Genomic DNA, 20,890 nt, shown 5'->3' on the forward strand with positions numbered 1-20,890 from the left:
CTGCAACAGATTGGTTTCCCATGGTGGAGAGGGCATCTTCACAGGTGAAGGAGGGCCCAGCTGAAACAGCTTTTCAAGCTCTCTCTCCTCGTCAAGGATCATAAGAGGCACTCCACTCAAGGGTAGGTGTGCAATATTTGGTAGTACTTTTTATTGCTGATTAAATTTCAGAACTCATGATTGGTCCATTCAGGGGTTCAATTTCTTCCTGGTTCAATCGTAGGAGGTTGCATGTTTCCAGGAATGTATCTGTTTCTTCTAGGTTTTCTAGTTTGTGTGCATAGAGGTGCTTATAGTAGCCTCTGAAGAATTGTTTGTATTTCTGTGGGGTCAGTGTTAATGTCCCATTTGTCATTTCTGTTTGCATTTATTACAATCTTCTCTCTTTTTTAAATCAATCTTATTTGTTTTTTCATATAACCATCTTCTGTATTTGCTGATTTTTGGTATTTTTTTTAAATCCATTTTCCTTCAGTTTAGCTATTTTTTTTGTTGTTATTTTTTATCTTCTGCTAGCTTTGTGGTTGATTTTCTCCTGTTCCCCTAGTTCCTCTAGGTATAATGCTAGGTTGTTAATTTGAGATCTTTCCAACATTTTCCATATGGGCATTTAGTGCTATAAACTCTCTTAACACTGTTTTAGCTCTGTCCCAGAGATTCTGGTATGTTGTATCTTTGTTCTCGTTAGTTTCAAAGAATTTCTTAATTTCTGCCTTAATTTCATTGTTTATCCAAAAGTAATTCAGGAGCAGGTTGTTTAATTTCCATGGAATTATGTGGTTTTGAATAATTTTCTTAGTATTGATTTCTATTTTTATTGCACTGTGGTCTGAGAGTGTGTTTGTTATAATTTTGTGTTGTTTTAATTTGCTGAGGATTGTTTTATGGTTAACTGCATGGTCAATTTTAGAGTATGCACCATATGCAGATGAGAAGAATGTATATTCTGTTGCTTTTGGGTGAAGAGCTCTGTAAAGGTCTATCAGATCAATTTGTTCCAATGTTGAGTTTAGGTCCTGAATATCTTTGTTAATTTCCTGCCTCTATGATCTGTCTAATATTGTCAGTGGAGTGTTGAAATATCCCACTATTATTGTGTGAGAGCCTATGTCTCTTTGTAGGTCTCTAAGAACTTGCTTTATTAATTTGGGTGCTCCTTTGTTGGGTGCATATGTATTTAGGATAGTCAGGTCTTCTTGTTTAATTGAACCTTTTACCATTGGTTAATGGCCTTCTTTGTCTTTTCGAGTATTGTTAGTTTAAATTCTCTTTTGTCTGAAATTAGAACAGCAGACCCTACTTTTTTTCTGTTTTTATTTGCTTAGTAGATTTTTCTCTATTCTTTGGATCCAGCTTACAGTATCTGTGTTAGTCAGGGTTCTCCAGAGGAACAGAACTAATAGGGTATTCATATATATATAAGGGAGTTTATTGGGTGAATTGGCTCACACAATCACAAGACAAAGTTCCATGATAGGCCAATTGCAAGCTGGGGAAGAAAGAAGCCAGTAGTGGCTCAGTCTGAGTCCAAAAGCCTCAAAAGCAGGGAAGCTGGCAGTGTAGCCTTCAGTCTGTTGCTGAAGGCCTGAAAGCCCCTGGCAAATCACTGGCCTAAGTCCAAGAATCCAAAGGTCAAGGAACCTTAAGTCTGGTGTCCAAAAGCAGGAGGACTAGAAGGAAGCATTAAGCATGGGAGAAAGATGAAAACCAGAAGACTCAGCAAGTTGACTTATCTCACCTTCTTTTGCCTGCCTTGTTCCAGCCATGGTGGCAGCTGATTGGATGGTGCCCCTTCACATTGAGGGTGGGTCTTCCTTTCCCAGTCTACTGACTAAAATGTCAGTCTCCTCTGGTAACACCCTCACAGACAGACCCAGAAACACTACTTTACCAGCTATTTAGGCATCCGTCAATCCAACCAAATTGACACCTAATATTAACCATCACAGTGTCATTGAATTTGAGATGGGTACCTTGTAGACAGCATGCATTTGGGTCTTGCTCCTTTATCCAACTGTGCCTTTTAATTGGGACATTTAGCCCATTTTTCATTCAAAGTTAATTTTGATATATGTGGATTTGATCCTATCAATAGGTTGTTAGCTAATTATTCTGCAGACTTGATTATGTGTTTCCTTTATAGTGTCAATGGCCTATGTATTTAAGTGTGTTTTTGTGGTGGCCAGTAATGGTCTTTCCATTCCATATTTAGCACTCCCTTAAGGACTTTTTATAAGGTATGTCTGTTGTTAATGAATTCCCTTAGCATTTGCTTGTTTGAAAAGGATCATGTTTCTCCTGCACTTACAACACTGAGCTTGGCTGGTTATGAAATTCTTGGTTGGAATTTCTATTCTTCAACAATGCTGTATATGGAACCAAAATCTCTTCTGGCTTGTAAGGTTTCTGCTGAAAGGTCCACTGTTAGCCTACAGAGTTCCCTTTGTAGGTGACCTGCCCTTTCACTCTAGCTGCCTTTAGCATTTTTATTTCATTTCATTCTTGGAGCTGATGAATATGTGTATTGGGATTATGATCTTGAATAAGTATCTTGCAAGCTTTCTCTGCATTTTCTGGATTTGAATGTTGTCCTGTCTAGTGAGGTTGGGGAAGTGGTATCCTCACATGTGTTTTCCAAGTTTCTTGCTTTCTCTCCCTGTCTTTCAGGGATGCCATTGAGTCACAGATTTGGTCTTTTTTACATAATTTCATGTTTCTCAGAAGTTTTCTTTATTCTTCTCTTATTTTTCTCTGAATGAGTTATTTTGGAGAGACAGCCTTTGAGTGCTGAGATTTTGTCCTCAGCTTGGTCACTTTTGCTGTTAGTACTTGTGATTGTATTATGAAATTCTTAAAGTGAGTTTTTTCAGCTATGACAATTCAGCTCAGTTCTTTTTTGAAATGGCTATTTCATCTTTTAGTTCTGTGCCCATGTTTCTTTTTTGAGGGGTTATTCTGATTCATGGGTTCCCTCTGGCAGGGACCACAGATGGCAGAGAGGTCATATCCTTGCTGGCTCAGCTCAAATATGCTGTCCAAGTGTTTCCTGGGGTAAAATGGGGCTGCACAGAGTTAAGACAAAAGTGGGACCACTGAGCTTACAGTGGTAGCAGGTGTGGCCCATCTGGCTACCAGAGATGGAGGTAGATGAGTGTCCTGCCCTGCTATCTGGCTGTTTCCAGGACAAGAGGAGGCTACACTCCTCAGCAAATTCAGGTAGAATTAGGACTGTTGGGCTGGAAGCTCTAGCAGGCTGGCTTTTTTGGCTATGAGAGTATGAGAGGCAGGAATGTGTGGAGTTTCCCACTCTGCCATCTGAGTGTTTCCCAGCGCAATGGGAATCAGTGCCTGCCAGCAACCAATAATTCTGACTCTAAGGGAGTTCTAGAGGCTGGGAAGCCCAAGACCAAGATGCTGGCAGATTTGATGTCTGGTGAGGGCCTGCTTCCAAGGTTCATAAATGGCACATGCTCACTGTATCCTCACATGGTAGAAGGGGTCCCAACTCTAGATTCTAACTTGAAATTTAACCTTCAATTTGACAGCACTCAAAGGCTATCTCTCCAAAATAACTTAGTCAGAGAAAAATAAAGAAGAACAAAGAAAACTTCTGAGAAATAGGGAGTTTTTTAACCATGCAAATTCTATGTATTCAGGAATAAATAGTTTGAGAGCCAAAAATAGATTTGAAATCTCAGAGAAAGGTTTGTGGTTTTCTTTTCTTTTTTTTTCACCTCTACCCAGAACTTAGAACTCACAGACATTTTTTTTTTCCTATTTGCCTCTCTGTGGAAATTTTCATTTAATTTAAGCTGTGCTTCTTTTTATTAAAGCAGCCAGTGGTGTACTGGTAAATATTTAGCAAATTACTGTCTGACAAGAAAAGGGTGCCCTGCTTTACAGCCTATGTGGATTTCTGTGGAGTAACTACTCTCACTATGGCTTATTTAAAGCCACTTCTATGAAGCCATTCAGCTGGCAAAATTCCTGAAGATGTAACAATTGATTTTTACAAACAAGTACACTTCCTCAGCTTGGCTTTATGTGGGTAAGACTCTAGGCTGTGTAGTCTGTAACAACCCCATGACTTAGAACACAGTCCCCTCCTTCCTGCGAACTTCTATGTGTGGAACCTCTTGGTCACAGAGTTCTATACATGTACTTAAGGGATGTGGCAATTTCAGTACTCACTTTCCTTCATGGACTGGTTTGTTTTGCTTTGTTCTTAGCCTCAAATGATTCTTACCTTTTCCATTATCTTTCATTGATTTAAAAGTGTGTATGTCTATGTCTATATGTGTGTGTTCTTATACCCCACATCCCCAGATGTTTTGTATCTGCAGGATTTCAGGATCTATGTCTGTCATATTGCCAGAAGTGGATGCCTATAAATAATTTTCTCATGAGACACTAATCCACCAAAATCCTAATCAGTTGTCATAGGCAATAATTTTAAAAGATTTTATTTATCAACTGAACACATGATAGTATCTATTAAAAATGCTTTCTTCCACATACATTACTAATGGATTATGTAAAGAATGCAAAACATTTTCATTTAGCACCATTCTCATAATAAACACTTCAAAATGTCAAGCATCACTAACCATGAATGAGTTTATGATGTCTTCTATACATTGTCTGAAGGAGTGATTTTCAAACAGTTTTCAGACTTTCTCTATGAAAGTCTAATAGTCCCATGAATTTGTTTCAGGACACTGCAAGGAACAAAGAGGATTGGTCAGGGGCCTATTCCAGCTTTCAACTTGTATTAGATTTATACTATTGGACATCAGTATAAGATTTTGTTTGAAGACCAGTTTCATAGCTATTAAAATTTTGCAACTCCTTTTTTTATTTTGACTTCCATCTCTAGAGGCTCAAAGTTGTAACCTCCAATCGAATTTAGGGCATATTATAAATAAACTGTGTTCCTTAACTGGGTCTGTGTTTATTCAGGCTACATGTTCTAATTTCCAATAACTCCATTTTATCAGACAGCATTGACACAGGAAGGGCTAGTGAATATTGTGTAGCTTCTGTCACGAAAAGGTTTCTGGGTTCTTAGAATGCTTGCAAATTGTATATAGTTGCCAGGGACAATTTGCTGCCTTTTAAATCTTTTTAAAGTCAGCTGAGAAACATTTTTAGTATCTCATTTTCCTTGTTACCTTCTTTGGAGTCTCTATCAAACAGATAAATCATCAAAGGGAAGATAACATTAAAGGAAACCATTAACAGAAGAAAAAGGGAATAAAGAAATCCACAAATGACCTCCTTGAAAGTCAGGAGCTGACCAAGCTCCTTTCAGCAGCATAAGTAGCCACTTCTTTCTTAAGTACCTATGACGTGTATGTGTGTATGTGTGTGCTTGTGAGTATGTATGTGTGTGTTTCAAGGCTTTAGTATTTGATCTTTTAAATGAAGTCAAGTGTCAGTTTGAAAATGGGACTTGGAGGTAGTGAGTTAAATAAAAACCTTTGTTATCTTGTCCCCCACAGTATGTCTGGAAGGCTGTTGTATTCTCAGCATAATTAGGGAGGGAAGGGATAAAATCTTGTAATGTTTGCTTTTACTCAGCCTCTCTACATGCTCACTTTTACTGACATGAGCCCATCCAGGATTTTATTATGTTTTTTTTTCTCTCTCAAATGTTTAGTACAGCTAACATGCAACTTATACCAAAACTTAACTCTTCAGTAATTCAGTCTCATCAACTCAACACAGGGAGGAAAATTATGCATCAAGGGCCAAACCCACTCAGAGAAAATAAACTAAATATACATGTATCTGAGTTTGAAAACCAATTATAGCTTTGATGAATTTGTGCTTGCTAACAACTTGGGGTAGGGGGGTTGGAAAGCTATTATCATCTGAAAGGTGGAAATTTATTTATTTATTTACCTTTGCAGTACAGATATTGGTCAATGACTAACACTCCCCAACACCTCGTTGTGCCAGACCTGGGAGTCATCATTGCCTTCTCCTTCTCTCTTTTTTCTCCTATTGATACATCTGGAAGCCCACTGTATTCTTAGCATAATTGGGAAGGGATAAAGCCTTGTAATGAAGGCTGTTTGCCAAAGCTCTCTTACTGATAACAATCCATCTAGGGTTTTATAGTGTTTTTTTTCTTCCTCTAGTGGGCTTCCAAATGTCTCTCTGTCTATCCTTCTATCTATCTATCATCTGGGGTTATAGTAAAAATTAAGTCAGATGTGTTCAAAAGTTATAAATAGATGGATAATTTACTGATTCATTATAAGGAATTGGTTCACATGATTATGGAGGTTGATACGGTTTGGTTCTCTGTCCCCACCCAAATCTCATCTCGAATTGTACTCCCATAATTCCCATGTGTTGTGGAGGGAACTGGTGGGAGAAAATCTGAATCATGGAGGCAGTTTTCCCCATACTGTTCCCATAGTAGGGATTAAGTCTTGTGAGATCTGATGGCTTTATTAGGGATTTCCGATTTTGTATCTTTTTCATCTTCTCTTGCCTCAGCCATGTAAGAAGTGCCTCTTGCCTTCCACCATTATTCTGGGAGGTCTGAGACCTCCCAGCCATGTGGAACTGTAAGTCCAATTAAACCTCTTTTGCTTCGCAGTCTTGGGTATGTCTTTATCAGCAGCATTAAAATGGACTAATACAGTAAATTGGTACCAGTAGAGTAGAGAGTTGCTGAAAAGATACTTGAAAATGTGGAAGTGACTTTGGAACTGGGTAACAGGCAGAGGTTGGAACAGTTTAGAGGGCTCAGAAGCAGACAGGAAAATGTGGGAAAGTCTGGAACTTCCTAGAGTCTTGTTGAAGGGCTTTGACCAAAAGGCTGACGGTGAAATGGACAATAAGGTCCAGGCTGAGGTGGTCTTAGATGGAGATGATCAACTCTCAGTTAATAAATTAATTACACATAAGGCTGTTAGAAGTCTTTAGATGCAGGACTATCACGTGGTAAGTACCCAGTATCAATCAAGTGCTGCTCAGACACTATCTTTTTTTAATTACTACAGAAATCCTATGAAGTAACTATTATTAAAATCTCTTCTTTATAGACAAGAAAACTAAGTAGGGAAGAGTAAGTAAGTAGCCCCGGGGCACACGGATGGTAAATGAAGCAGTGATCCAGCCCAGGTAGCCTGACTCTAAAACCCACACTCTCCATTAGGCTCTACACACTCCCTGGGCTCTGGGACCCAAAGTGTAAGAGGCAGAGAGCCTTTATCAATTCAATTCACTTGTAGGCTCTGAGTAGTAGGTTTATATACTTTGATTAATGCAAATTGATGAAATCGTTACTTGATATATGCAACTTCTTTACTGGGTATGCTCTCTTAAAAAAACAGATGTATATATACCATGCTTATATGGTATATATATATATATATATATATATATATCACCTATGTTTATATTTATATTCACCCTTGCTGATGGAAAGGTCAGGAAACTCAATCTGACTCCCACTTGTACTAATGATGACAAGGTCATTTGGATTAACCCTTTTGTACACTGGAATGGACAAACAGGAAGAAAATTAACAAACACACACATTCACAGCAACTTGGATGAATTGCTTAGACACACATTGAGTTAAAAAAAAAGACACAAAATAATATAAACTGTATGATTCTATGTATATATAAACAAAACTAAACTATTGTGTTTAGGGATGTATGTTTAAATGGGAAAACAGTAAAGGAAAACAGAAATTTGAATGTCAGAAAAGACATGGCTGTGATTCTCTTAAGGGAGAAAGAGGATATCATGAAAGGAGGGGTCACAAGGTGGGGCTTCTAGAGAGTGGCAACTTTCTATTTCTTGACCTGGGTAATGGTTACACAATTTTTTGCTTTACGATAGTTTTTTAAGCTGACATTTAAGTTTTCTCTATGTATTATATTTAGCAATAAAAATGTTTGGAAAGAAAAGTGGGGAAAGTAGCACAACCATTAAGTAGTGAAGAATCCCACAGTAGTGATGACATTTATACAATGATGAATAATTAGAAAATATAAGTTAAGGTTTCTCCATTGTGATTGGTCAGGAGGACCCCCTACAACAGAAGCGTGAAGGGGAATTTTAAAGGTGCAAGTTCCCATGATGTCTTCAAACTAGATTCTTATTCATTTATTCACCGTTATTTGTTTAGCACCTGTTATGTGTCAGGCACTGTAGGTGCTGAGGACACTGCAGTGAACAAAATGGACAAATCCTTAATCATGTGGAGGTTATAGTCTAACAGGGCTTCAGAAGGAATCTCCGTTTTTACAAGATTTCTGTGTGATTCTAAATATGAGAACAACTGGCCTACGCGCTAAGCTTTTCTTAAATCATTCCCATTCTGCACCTGAAAGACTCATATGAATAAAGTTAGAATTTAAAGAAAACTAGTCTCTATCACATCACAGAAATCTAAAGCATTTTTGTGTAAGTTTTAAAAATTTAAGTTATAACAGTTTAATAATTTAAATTGAACCACCTTCAGGAACATATACACACAAACAAAAACTCGAGCAATTTAGTTGAATGGTATATTAAAATGCATCAAATTCTTTGAAATCCTCCAAAATGGACTCAAGTTCATGGATATAAAAAGATAAGTTTGAAGTACCAAAGACAAAAGTAAAACAAATTCATGCCGGGCGCGGTGGCTCAAGCCTGTAATCCCAGCACTTTTGGAGGCCGAGGCGGGTGGATCACGAGGTCAAGAGATCGAGACCATCCTGGTCAACATGGTCAAACCCCGTCTCTACTAAAACTACAAAAAATTAGCTGGGCATGGTGGCGCGTGCCTGTAATCCCAGCTACTCAGGAGGCTGAGGCAGGAGAATTGCTTGAACCCAGGAGGCGGAGGTTGCGGTGAGCCGAGATCGCGCCATTGTACTCCAGCCTGGGTAACAAGAGCGAAACTCCGTCTCAAAAAAAAAAAAAAAAAGAAATTCATGATAACAGCCTGTGGATACATTAGACCATCATTAAAAAGGAACATAAATTATTTCATAAGGATACATTTATAGCTAACAATTTCTTTGGTTCACCAAGGCTTACTTGCTTTTACTTTAGAATACCAAACACAGTTGAGGGTTCAGAATAAGAAATTAGTTAATGGGCACAATGTATGTTATTCAGGTGAAGAATCCCTCTAAAGTCCTGACTTGACCAATATGCATTTATGCACGTAACAAAATTACACATGTACCCATAAATTTGTGCAGAAAAAGTAAGTAAATAAATAAAAGTCTTTAGCTAACACAGTCAAAAGAAGAAAGACCTGTGGAGAAAATAATTCTCTTTCTAATCATCCTTCAAACCTTCGGGTCCCACTTCCCTGTCATTAATCTTTAGAGATTTAAAATTATTCCACCCCCACATTTTCATCGTGTGTGCGTGTGTGTATGTGTGTGCGTGTGTGTGTGTGTGTGTTCTTAGCATAAATGGAACTTTGTAAGCAATTGATTCTTTAAAGATGTAATAAAGAAATTTCCCTGGTTTTATTTTAATTCTTTCTCCATGACTCAGCTTGGAGAGCTAAAATTTTATTCAGGGGATACAAGAGCTTTAAAATTCCAAGTAGTATTCTTAATCTCTAACAAAGGAATCTAAGTGACATTAAAACAAATAAAACAACAATCATATCAACAAAACTCAACAAAGATATGAGATCACTTTATTTAAAAATATCTTGTTCACTGTAGAGAACCTTCTTGATATAAAATGATAGAACTGAATATAACATAGATCCCAGATGTCAACTGCCGTTCATTCACTCATGCATGAATGTATTCATTCATTCAATGTGTCAGGCACTCTTCTAAAATCTGGGGTTATGATGGTTTACAGATCTTCTAAGATCTGTAAACAAAACAGGAAAAAATTCCTGGCCTGATGATGCTTACGTGCTAGTGTATGTATGTAAAGGGGAAGTGGGAAGGCAGTCATAAACAAAATTTAAAAGTAGGCGTTAGAAAGTGGGGGAATTAGAGTATAATAATTGCTATAGACAAAATATAAATTGCTATAGACAAAAATATTGCTATAGACAAAATATAGTAATTACTATAAGCAAAAATAAAGTAGGCTTTGAAAGAGGGAGTCGTGGGTAAGAATAAGGTTTGAAATTTTAGATAGACTGGTTACAGAAGCCCTCAAGGAGAAAGTGACATTTCAGTAAAAACCAAGAATATGATATAGCTCACTTTTTAGTTCAGATATTTTAAATTTCAATAAATTCTATAGCTTATTCATTAAAAAAAAAAAAAAAAAAAAAAAAAAAAAAAAAAAACTTTGTAAGAGGTGAGAGAGTGAACTGCTATGATGTCTGAGAGCAGTGCATTCCAGACAAGGGTATTCAGATTTACAAGAGCCAGGCCTGGGGTGGAAGCATGTACTTGGTCACTTCTCAGAACCTCAGCTGTGAAATGAGTTATTAATTCACCCACCCCCGACCCCTGAGTGATTCTAAAGGTTATATGAGGTAATGGAGTTAGTCATGGATGTGAAATCTGACACAGAATTTCCAATTTTAAATTTAGAAGTTATTCATTTAACATCCAATATATACCAAATACTAAGCGTGTAACTATAAACAAGAACTGCTTTATGATATGAAGGAAATTATAATTATTTTAGAGACAATGGTCATGGGATAATTTTAACATGTGGTATTTTCTATAATAAATTTAGGGTATTATGGGAAGTATGTAGACGAGAAAATATAATTCACATTTTTTGGATGAGAAACTGAAATATAGAGATATTAATTGATGCAGCAAAGGATGGTGGATGTGTTTTGAACCCTGGTTTTCTGACCTGTGCTTACATCAAACCCTTCTAGCATAATCATCTCCTAGGCTAGCGGGTGCAAACAAATGAAGCCTAGAACCAAACTCACTATTCCTCACTGCTCCTGCTACCATTTTACCTGCTGCAGCATCACTCTGAGGCTGATCAGGAAAGAAACATAGCCAACTACCTGTTAGATGGGCCTTTGATCTGGGAACTTAAGATGAGCTGTCTTCCCCAGTTCCTGCAGAGCTGAGGAGTGTAGCTAAAAGTTGTCCCTGGGCTTTGAGCGGGAGGGGGATGGATAGAGCAGTTAGGATGTGGGAAATGGAAATAATCACAGCTTTCACTTATTTTTTCACATCTGTTTTCCCTTTTGATGCTTGCAACAGTCTTGCTAATTAAGCAGGAGTTGTTAGTTCTATTTTAAAAAAAACGTTGCTTAAAGACTATAAGCACTTTTCTCAAGGTCTTATAGTTAGGGAGGTGGGAGAAACAGAACCGAAACCCAGATTTCTATCTCCAACTCCATTGTTCTTTCGCTGATACATTTGCATTGGAACGGAGGGAGCTAAGGATTAGGCTATTGAGGACTCTGGGTCTAGATTCCTTCAAAGGTGAAATGGAAGGGGAGGAGCCATGGGGTAGATGATATCTTGGGTGCCTTTGCATAGGCTGTAACTTCTGCTAGAATGCCCTCCCCACTCCTCTTCCTCTATAAAGGGGCACTAATATGCTTCTCATAGAAAGTAAGCTGTACATTTTGGAGCAGTTTCAGATTTATAGAATTATTGAAAGGAAGCTCAGAGAGTTCCCACATACTCACATCCAAGTTCCCCTATTATTAAGATCTCACATTAGTATGGTACATTTGTCACAATCCATGAATGAGTATTAATAATTTTTATTAACTAAAGTCCATATTTTATCAAGGCCTTCTCATTTTTTAATTGTCTTCTTTTTCTGTTCCACGTTCTCATCCAGGATACCACATTACATTTAACAGTCATATTCCATAGTCTCCTGTTGATTTTTACGGTTTCTCTGACTTCCCTAATTTTCAATGACCTTGGCAGTTTTGAGGATTACAGTCAGGCATTTTATAGAAATCCCTTTCATTAAGATTTAGCTGATGGTTTTCTCGTGATTAGGTGGGGATTCTGTGTTTTTGGAAAAAAGACTACAGAGGTAGAGCACTATTCTAGTCACACCAAGGGTATATGCCACCAATATGGCTTCTCACTTTTGATGTTAACACTGATCACAAACAAACCAACAAACACAATAACCTTTATGTATATCCCCAAGTCTGTCTGTCTGTTTCACTTTCTGTTTTTTCTCTCCCTTCTCTGATGTCATTGGAAAAATTAAGCCAGGTGTGTAACCATTACCTGAAGTTACATCTATTCTAGAGGCTGAGATGGGAGGATCACTTGAGCCCAGGAGTTGAAGGCTGCAGTGAGCTATAATTTTGCCACTACACTCCAGCCTGGATGACAAAGCAAAATCCTGTGTCTACAAAGAAAAACAAAAGTATATGAAAGAATCATATCATTGGAAAACTTAGAAAAAATGAAAATTGGATGAGACATAATGGGAAAAAGAAAATATTTCAAAAGAAGGTTGTTTTTTAAATTGCATCAGAAAAGTTCAGAAAGGTAATTTATGCAGATCTATGCACACAAATTGACAGAATTGATGGGGAAAATAATTTCTGTTTTTATCCCTGAGTATACTTCACATGTGTTTACCTCAAAAATACTGTGTCAAATAACTAAAGGCAGATTTAAGAACTTAAGAAGAAAAGAAATTTTCAATTGAAATGTAAGGACGAGAATAATTACACATCATTCAGTAAAATAAGGATGGAATTGATCCTCTCCTGAGGATTAGTCAAGGGCTTTTCCAACCAGCCTTCTAAATTTCATACAGAGTTTTTTTGTTGCTCCTATTTTCTTTTTCCATTACAAATCTACTTCTATGGCAAATTCAACTTAATACTGACTTTTCTATTTGTAATGAAATTTGAGTGAGTTCCTAAAAAGGGGGAAAAAAGCTGAAATTAAGCTTCTTTTACACTGTTCATGAGTCATTCATAATGAATTTGGAAATCAGAGTGCTTGCCACATATTATAAATGTCTATTTACATTGCATTGAGACTTTCTTAAACGGCTATAACCATAACATAATTATTTTGGCAGAAGACAAATATATGGGCATTAATATCAAAGTATAACCATATCTGATTGAACTTAAGTCTCAATAAACATTTATGCCATCTACACTAGTCTTTACAATGTTAAAAAACTCAAGAGTGTTTTATTTCTTTCAACACTTATGGTCCCGATAGAGTTTGCTCAGGGTTGTAACATCCTAGGTTGAAAAGGAGCCTTAAAAGGCAGTGTGGGGCTGGGCGCAGTTGTTCATGACTGAAATCCCAGCACTTTGGGAGGCCAAGTGGGGCAAATCACTTGAGGTCAGGAGTTTGAGACCTGCCTGGTAGCATGATGAAGCTTCATCTCTACTAAAAACACAACAATTAGCAGGGTGTGGTGGCGGATGCCTGTAATCCCAGCTACTCTGGAGGATGATGCAGGAGAATCACTTGAACTCTGGAGGAGGAGGCTGCAGTGAGCTGAGGTCACACCACTGTATACCAGCCTGGGTAACAGAGCCAGATTCTGTCTCAAAAAAAAAAAAAAAAAAAAAAAAAAGTCAGTTTGGCTTGATGGAAGGTGCAGAATAAACAGATCCTGCCTCTACATCTAATGAGGGTAATGACCTGGAGTTACTCAATTAGGAGCTATAGAATTTCTTTCTCTAAACCGACAGATAGTACTAGCTGGTCTCTAAGGCCTCATTCTGCTTCCACATAGTTTGAATACAGAGCATCGTTTCTAAACACGTAACGCCAAAATCATAAACTGTTCACAAAATGTCTTTCTATAAAGATTTCTGGGCACATGTTCTCAGAAATTCTCTGTATAAAACTAAATTATCTCCTTTTGTTGATAAATTAATGGTTTATTATGTTGATATTGCCACAATAATGTTGAATTCAATTTGGCTTGTGCCTATGAAGATATTTATCTATTCAGAGTGATGATTTTCAAATAAATGCTTTACTGACAATATGATTATTCCTACTCAAAATAAAAATGAAATCAAAAAATCAACCTTCCTAATTATTTTTTTGTGAAATAATTTGGTTGTTTGCATTATTTGGAAAGTTGAGCACCATGTGAAATTGCCTATGAGTGCACAATTTCCTTTGTAGGTAATATAAATTCATAGGCTATTTCAAGATTGGCATACTCATAGTTACTCATTTGAGAGAATAGAGTTGTGCATACTTGCACATCATAGAAAAACACCCACACATACAAAGACTGCATTTTACCAAGACCTGAAATGCAAAAATAAAAGAACTAGAATGCCTTCTTACCACCTCCACCCTAACCACACCTTCCTGCCCTAAGCCTATTGCCCAAACCTGGCTATGCCCCAACCACCACCTCTTTGAAATTTGAAAAGAGGTGGAGAGGAAAAGGTGAGTGAAAGAATAAGGTCAGAAAGAGAAACTTGTGAAAATAGACGAAGAACAGGAAATTCAATTGGGTGGGGCTTTCTGGAGTGAATTGTTGTTGAATGCAATTAAGGCTGTAAAAATAACTAAGATTTTGGTCATTCTCATATTTCCTCTGCTATGCTGAAAAACTAAATGAAGGTTGAACAACTCAGTTGAATTAGACAAATAAGAATTGTTTTAATGACATTCAATACATTTTTGCAACAACCAATGGAAGTTCAAAAAATTCAATGAAATGTTTTGCTTTGATCATTTGGTTTGGACCTCTTAAAACAGATAACCGTCAACTTAATTTTCTTCTCTTTATACCTCCCAGGTCATGCTTTGTCTCTACAGAAAGATCAATAGTTCACTTCCATAGTGACCTCTCTTGGAACTATCTTAATTCTTCCTTCTTTTTCCCTCTGACTCTTTGGACTTTGCTCTTAGATTGTAAGTTTGCTGACTCTTTTTAGCCCTCATATCTGCTTTGAAGCCATGCAGCCTACTGAGTCCTTTGAAAGAACAAGTAAGTTCAAAGACATAACCCAAGAAAAATCAGTAAAAAGGAAGGGAAGGTGATATTTAAAGAAAGCACTTGTGTCAGGATGTAGCCAATCAGGACTCCAGTAATCCAATAAACTTGTGTAGACAGGGAAGTTGGAGATGCTAATTTGGCAGCTGAGATTTGGGGAAATGTGCTGATGCTCTATAGTTCCTGAGGAGATCAAACAAAATGAGAATTATACAGGTGTACAGCAAAGCCAATTGCTGCTCCAGCATTAAGGCCAAAATGTGTTGATCTGGAGGGTCAATGTATTTTGCATCCATAAAGAATCTATGAAGCAAAACTTTGAGCCACTTATTTAGTTTTAGTCACTTTTAAGCAGATTAACCATAGTAATTAAATTCTCAAAACCATAGCTTGGTTTGCAACTTCATCCTTCCCTGGATACAAATATGGCTCATTTCTTTGTTTTCCATTCTGAAAAGTAAAGAAAAGCTTAGACAAGGAAGAACTTGTAGCTTGCCAAAAGCACATAGTCCTAGGGCATTTATAATTAATAATCAACTTGCAATTTCTGTAAGAGCAAAAAGGGTCATCTATTATATTAGCATGTACAAACAATTTGGTTTATTAAATCTAAGCTGAGCCAACATGTTTGTCATACATCAGCAGCCTTGTCAGCATTGCAGAAGTAAAAAGTGAAAAATTTACCAGCATCAGCATTGATTCACTCATCCCTCATGTGGTGATTAAATTACTGAGTATCTCTACCAAAAGAATCAGAGTTAGAGGTTACAATAGATGAAAAACATCTCAGTTGAAAATGGCTGGAAAGGAATTTGATTTAATTTTATTACAACAAACATTGAAAATTTACATTTGTAATACATTGTAGTGGCAACAGGCATCTAGAGTGAATGAAACCTTCCTTTAAGCAATTTATGGAAGAAACAGTCACGTACCTGACTATAATTTGAGGTATTGAAATAAAGGTTAGATGGAGGCACATCATAACAAGTCAGGAGAGAATCAGTTCCTGAGTCACAAATAGGTGTGAATTATAATCATGTCTCCACTATTTTTTTTATCAGTTTGAACCTGGGTGAGATACTTAAACTCTTGAAACCTCATCTTCCTTAACTTTAAAATGGAGCTTATGAGAATTGCTTTATATGGTTGTTATAAAGATTAAAATGGATAGTATACATACAGTGTTAAGTTATTCCCAGAACTAGAATTACAGAAAGAATTTCGGATCCAGACCCCAAGAGAGAGTTCTTGGATTTCATGCAAGAAAGGATTTAGGGTGAATCTGCAGGATAAAGAGAAAGTAAGTGTATTAAGAAAGTAAAGGAATCTACCTGTTTAAATGGCCCCTATTTGAACTCTCCTGCTTGGAAGGCCTATCTGTTCTTCCGGAAGAGGACACTGAAAGTGCCATGTTTCCTTCTGTGTGATCTCTGCTGGTGGCACTCTGGAATTGTTTTAGTTAAGTCATTTTAGAAATAGCATTTATTATCACTGTGGATCTCTACTTGTTGGGTGTTATGAATTCTTTGAAGAAATATATTTTGAAGAGGTGTGGGAGGAAGAAATACATTTTATAAAATGTTACAGTGAAGCCCACAGTTGACCTTTGACTAATAGGAGTTTTAAGTATGTTAAAAATCTGTACTGTACAGTTATAAGAAATTACCGGAGAAAAGCTTGTGAGCTCACCAAAAAAGGATTTCAGTGTAGATTCTGTCCTTCTGAAATGAACTTAAGGAACAAATGACAGTAAAAGTTTGAATGGAGGAGCCTGCCATTGTTCCACATCTCGTTGTTGGCTGTTTACATTCCTTTGTGGAGCCTGTATCTTCCTAAGCTTTTTAGCAGGTATATGTTGAACACTTCTGTTTCATGGTTAAGACAGAATCAGAGGCCATGATTTGTCTGGTTTTGTTTTTTTTTTTCTGTCTTTTTCCATGACTCTTATCTACTGCCTCATCTTGATTTATAAGCAAAACCTGGAAAACCTACAAAAATAAGTGTTGTGGTTTATCTAGAAAAACATGGAAAATATTGCTGTTATTTTTGGTGAAGAAAATCAATTTTGTGTAGTTTATTTCAATCTAAATAAAATGTGAATTTTGTTTTTAAAAAAAAAAAAAAAAAGAAAGAAAGTAAAGGAATGAAAGAATGGCTACTCCATAGACAGAGCAGCCCTGAGGGCTGCTGGTTGCCCATTTTTATGGTTATTTCTTGATTATATGCAAAACAAGGGGTGAATTATTCATGCCTCCCGTTTTAGAACATATAATTTCTTGACATTGCCAGGGCGTTGATAAACTGTCATGGCGCTGGTGGGAGTGTTGAAGTGAGGATGACAAGGTCACTTGTTACCATCTTGGTTTCAGTGGGCTTTAGCTGGCTTCTTTACTGCAAACTGTTTTATCAGCATAGTCTTCATAACCTGTATCTTGTGGCAACCTCCTATCTCATCCTGTGACTTAGAATGCCTTAACCATCTGGGAATACAGTCCAGTAGATATCAGCCCCATTTTGCCCAGCCCCTATTGAAGATGGACTTGCTGTGGTTCACATGCCTCTGACAAAAGAAACAATTTATTCTGATGAAAAAAATTAGAAAAGGTATCACAGTGGAAGCTATAAAACTTTAATTTACAGAACAAAATCAGTAGAGGCACAAAGTTATTGAAGAAAGTGGATGTTTGAGTAGTGTGGAATAGTCTAATGTGACTGAACTAGAGAACACAGAAAGAAGGTTTGAAACCCCAGAGCACAGAGATCTAAGTAGCGGTAAGACAAGTAAAAAAGAAAGAAAGAAAACAGAAAAATTACTTGTATAAGGCAATGTTGAAAAGATGGAATAACAGGATTTGCCATATTTTAGAAATATAGATAATTATGTAAAGGATGACTAACTGTGAACACTTAGGAGACTACAAAATAGCCTTTGTAAATGATAGTGAGGAAATACAAATAACTGTACAAACAGATATAAGAAAGGATTCTGTGATAGAATTTGCAAAAAAAAAAAAAAGGTCAGTCTCATTTTTGGGGGAACAAATCTTTTAAGATTTAGATCTGCCCCATCAAGACTTTTTCCTTTCTTAAGAATTAGAGATTACTAATAATATTATTCATTATTACAGTTGACTATTAGTTTTAATAAGATAGTTCTGAGGTAATAGTATCCTTGCTCATAAATTATTTGTTATCTGGACTTAAGATTTAATAATATATACATAAAGTCTGTGTTTGCAGTTGTTTGGTCTTAGGGCAGTGGTCTTAGACTAGGATATATCAAAATCATCTGGAGGGCTTGTTAAAACACTGACTGCTAAAACTGTGTGTTCAGAGTTTTTGATTTGATAGATCTGGGGTGATACACAAAAATATGCTGGTCTAGAGACAATACTTTGAGAACCACTTTATATAGTATATAGTACATAGTAAATACTATATAAAAGCTTGTCCCATTGATTAAGGCCTAGTGGGTTTCCTCTGGGAAAAGGCTAATTAAATTAGTCCATTGGGGAGAATGAGAAAGGTGTTTGCCCCATTCTTAAATAAGCCATATTAATTCCAGGCTTAGGAACATAGGACAACTAGGACAATTAAAAGATTCCTCATTAAAGCTTCCACATTTTTATGTAGATAATATCTAATTATTTGGGGGGGGGTACAGTATTAGATGGAATAAAATATCATGTGAAATTCTTTAACTGGACTTTGTCTTGTGGTACTTTGAAATTTCCACTCATTGCAAAGAAAATAATAAGAGAATGGTTTACCATCAAAGAAAAAAGACAAATGAAGAATAAGGAGAGGAGGAAGAGAAACAAAATAGAGTAAATGCTCCTAATTTTCCATTTCTTAAAACAACTGAATATTGTGTGTGGGATAGAAATATGCGTCAGAGATGACTCCCAGGTTTTGTGTTGGATGTCTGGTGAACATCGCCATCAACCAAGATAGGAAACCCTAAAAGAGGAACAGATCTTGCCAGAAGGATAATGAAGTTATATTTACATCATCATAGAGATTTTCAGCTAGAGATCTTCCACAGATAATATAGATTTAGTGCTTAGAAATAAAATCAAGTCTGGGATGTGTACTTTGGGACTTGTCTGCATACAAATTATACTTATACCTATGGGATTGGATGAGCTTGCCTAGGAAGAGATCATTAGAATAGAGAGAAAGTAAAGGAAGCTTGGTCTTAATTTGCTAAGAAAAGTATATACTATTGTAGTTTTCTTTTCCCCTGAAAATAAGCATAGAAAGCGTTTGGATACCTTGAAGTATAAAAACTTTATTGTTACATGTCCAAGTCCACTTTCTACTTCTATAACAGAATACCACAGAGTGGATAATTTGTAAAGAAGAGAAGTTCATTAGATTTATGGTTCTGGAGTCTGGGAAGTCCAAGAGCATGGTTCTGGTATCTAGTGAGTGTCATCTCATGGTAGAAGAGTGAAGGGCAAGACAGCAGGTATGAGAGAGAGCATGAGAAGCCAGCCTTGCTATTATAACAACCAGTTCTCATGATAACTGATCCACTTTTAGGATAACTGATCCACTTTTAGGATAACCACATCAATCCATTCATAAAGGATTCACCCTCATGACCCAGTATCTGTTATTAGGCTGGCCTTTTTGCACTATTACATTAAGGATTAAGTTTCCAACATATGAATTTTCAGAGACACATTCAAACCATATTATTAGGGAAATATTATGGACACTTAAGGACAGTCTCTAAGCTTTGGAAGTCTTCAGCATGTCAACATTGATGGTTTACCATGAAATGACAGTTGAAGCTAATATCAGAGAAAGAAAAATTAGACTAAGCAAACTGATCCCCATTGTGATAATTCTTACCACGTATATTTTACAGTTCTTTATAGACTAATAGGATATTCAACCTAAAATCATCCAGTTTCTAGTCAGTTGAATGTTTCTCAAACATTTAAAATTATTTAGCAAGACCTCAAACTGTTGGATTAACTCTGTAGTGAAATCAGATTATGTTATTAGAAACAATGACTTGACACTTTTTATGTTTAGGGCTTTGCTACATTTTCAACCTTCATGCCATGAAGAGAATCACAGAACATAAAAGCTGAAGTTGACTGTAAAGATGACTCAATCCAACCCTCTCATTTTACAGGTTAGAACACGTAGACCCCCAAGGGGCTAACCAATGTGCTAAATATTATTTAAGTAAAAGTAGAGTCTGGACAGGAATCGAAGCCTCTTGACTCCAACTCCAGTGCTTTTGTCCTATAGCTCACTGCTACTTTCCAATAGCTCCCCAAAATTATTATATTACACATTATTTTTAATCAGGCACACTTTTCCTTCCCATTTCTCTTTACTCTAGAGTTTAGAAACAAACAAACAAACCCTAATCCAGATACAGGATATATATGAAGCAACTCCAGGAACTATCTACATGAATAAGTGAGAATTGGGGGTTAATCCCAGAATTCTAAGTTGAAATTGGGCAGAGTAAATTGAAACTAAGAAGTGTGACACAAAAAATTAAACCTCTTTTACTCAGCATTGTTCTTTTCCACCCTTAAAATAAACTTAGTCTGCTCCCACAAAAAATGCCAATTTAAAAACTGAAGCCAGCAAAGGATGACTTTGCCAATAATGATGTCAAACTAATTTGACTGAATCATTTTGGTTTCATGTAGAGCTGCTTTAGACTATACACAAAGGTGTGTATGTGTGCTCACACACAAATATACAGAATACATATATATATAAAACCTCATATGTATTTATCACATTATATATGTATTATTTCCTACCTCCTATCTCCTCTGGAACTAGTTTCTTAAGAAGGCCAGAGAAAATAAAAGTACCAAATCACTGTGTTTCTAACATGTCCTGAGATATCTTGCAGAAAAAAAAGATAAATTCAGAGGTTTAAAAAAAAAAAAAGAAAAAGATTAATTAAATGCTGCACTCAGTTGAAGAGTGCTAAGTCAGCCACCTTTCGATGGAG

This window comes from Sapajus apella, unplaced genomic scaffold, assembly GCF_009761245.1.
Source record: "Sapajus apella isolate SASKATOON/1434 unplaced genomic scaffold, GSC_monkey_1.0 scaffold42, whole genome shotgun sequence".
NCBI classification, from domain to species: Eukaryota; Metazoa; Chordata; class Mammalia; order Primates; family Cebidae; genus Sapajus; species Sapajus apella.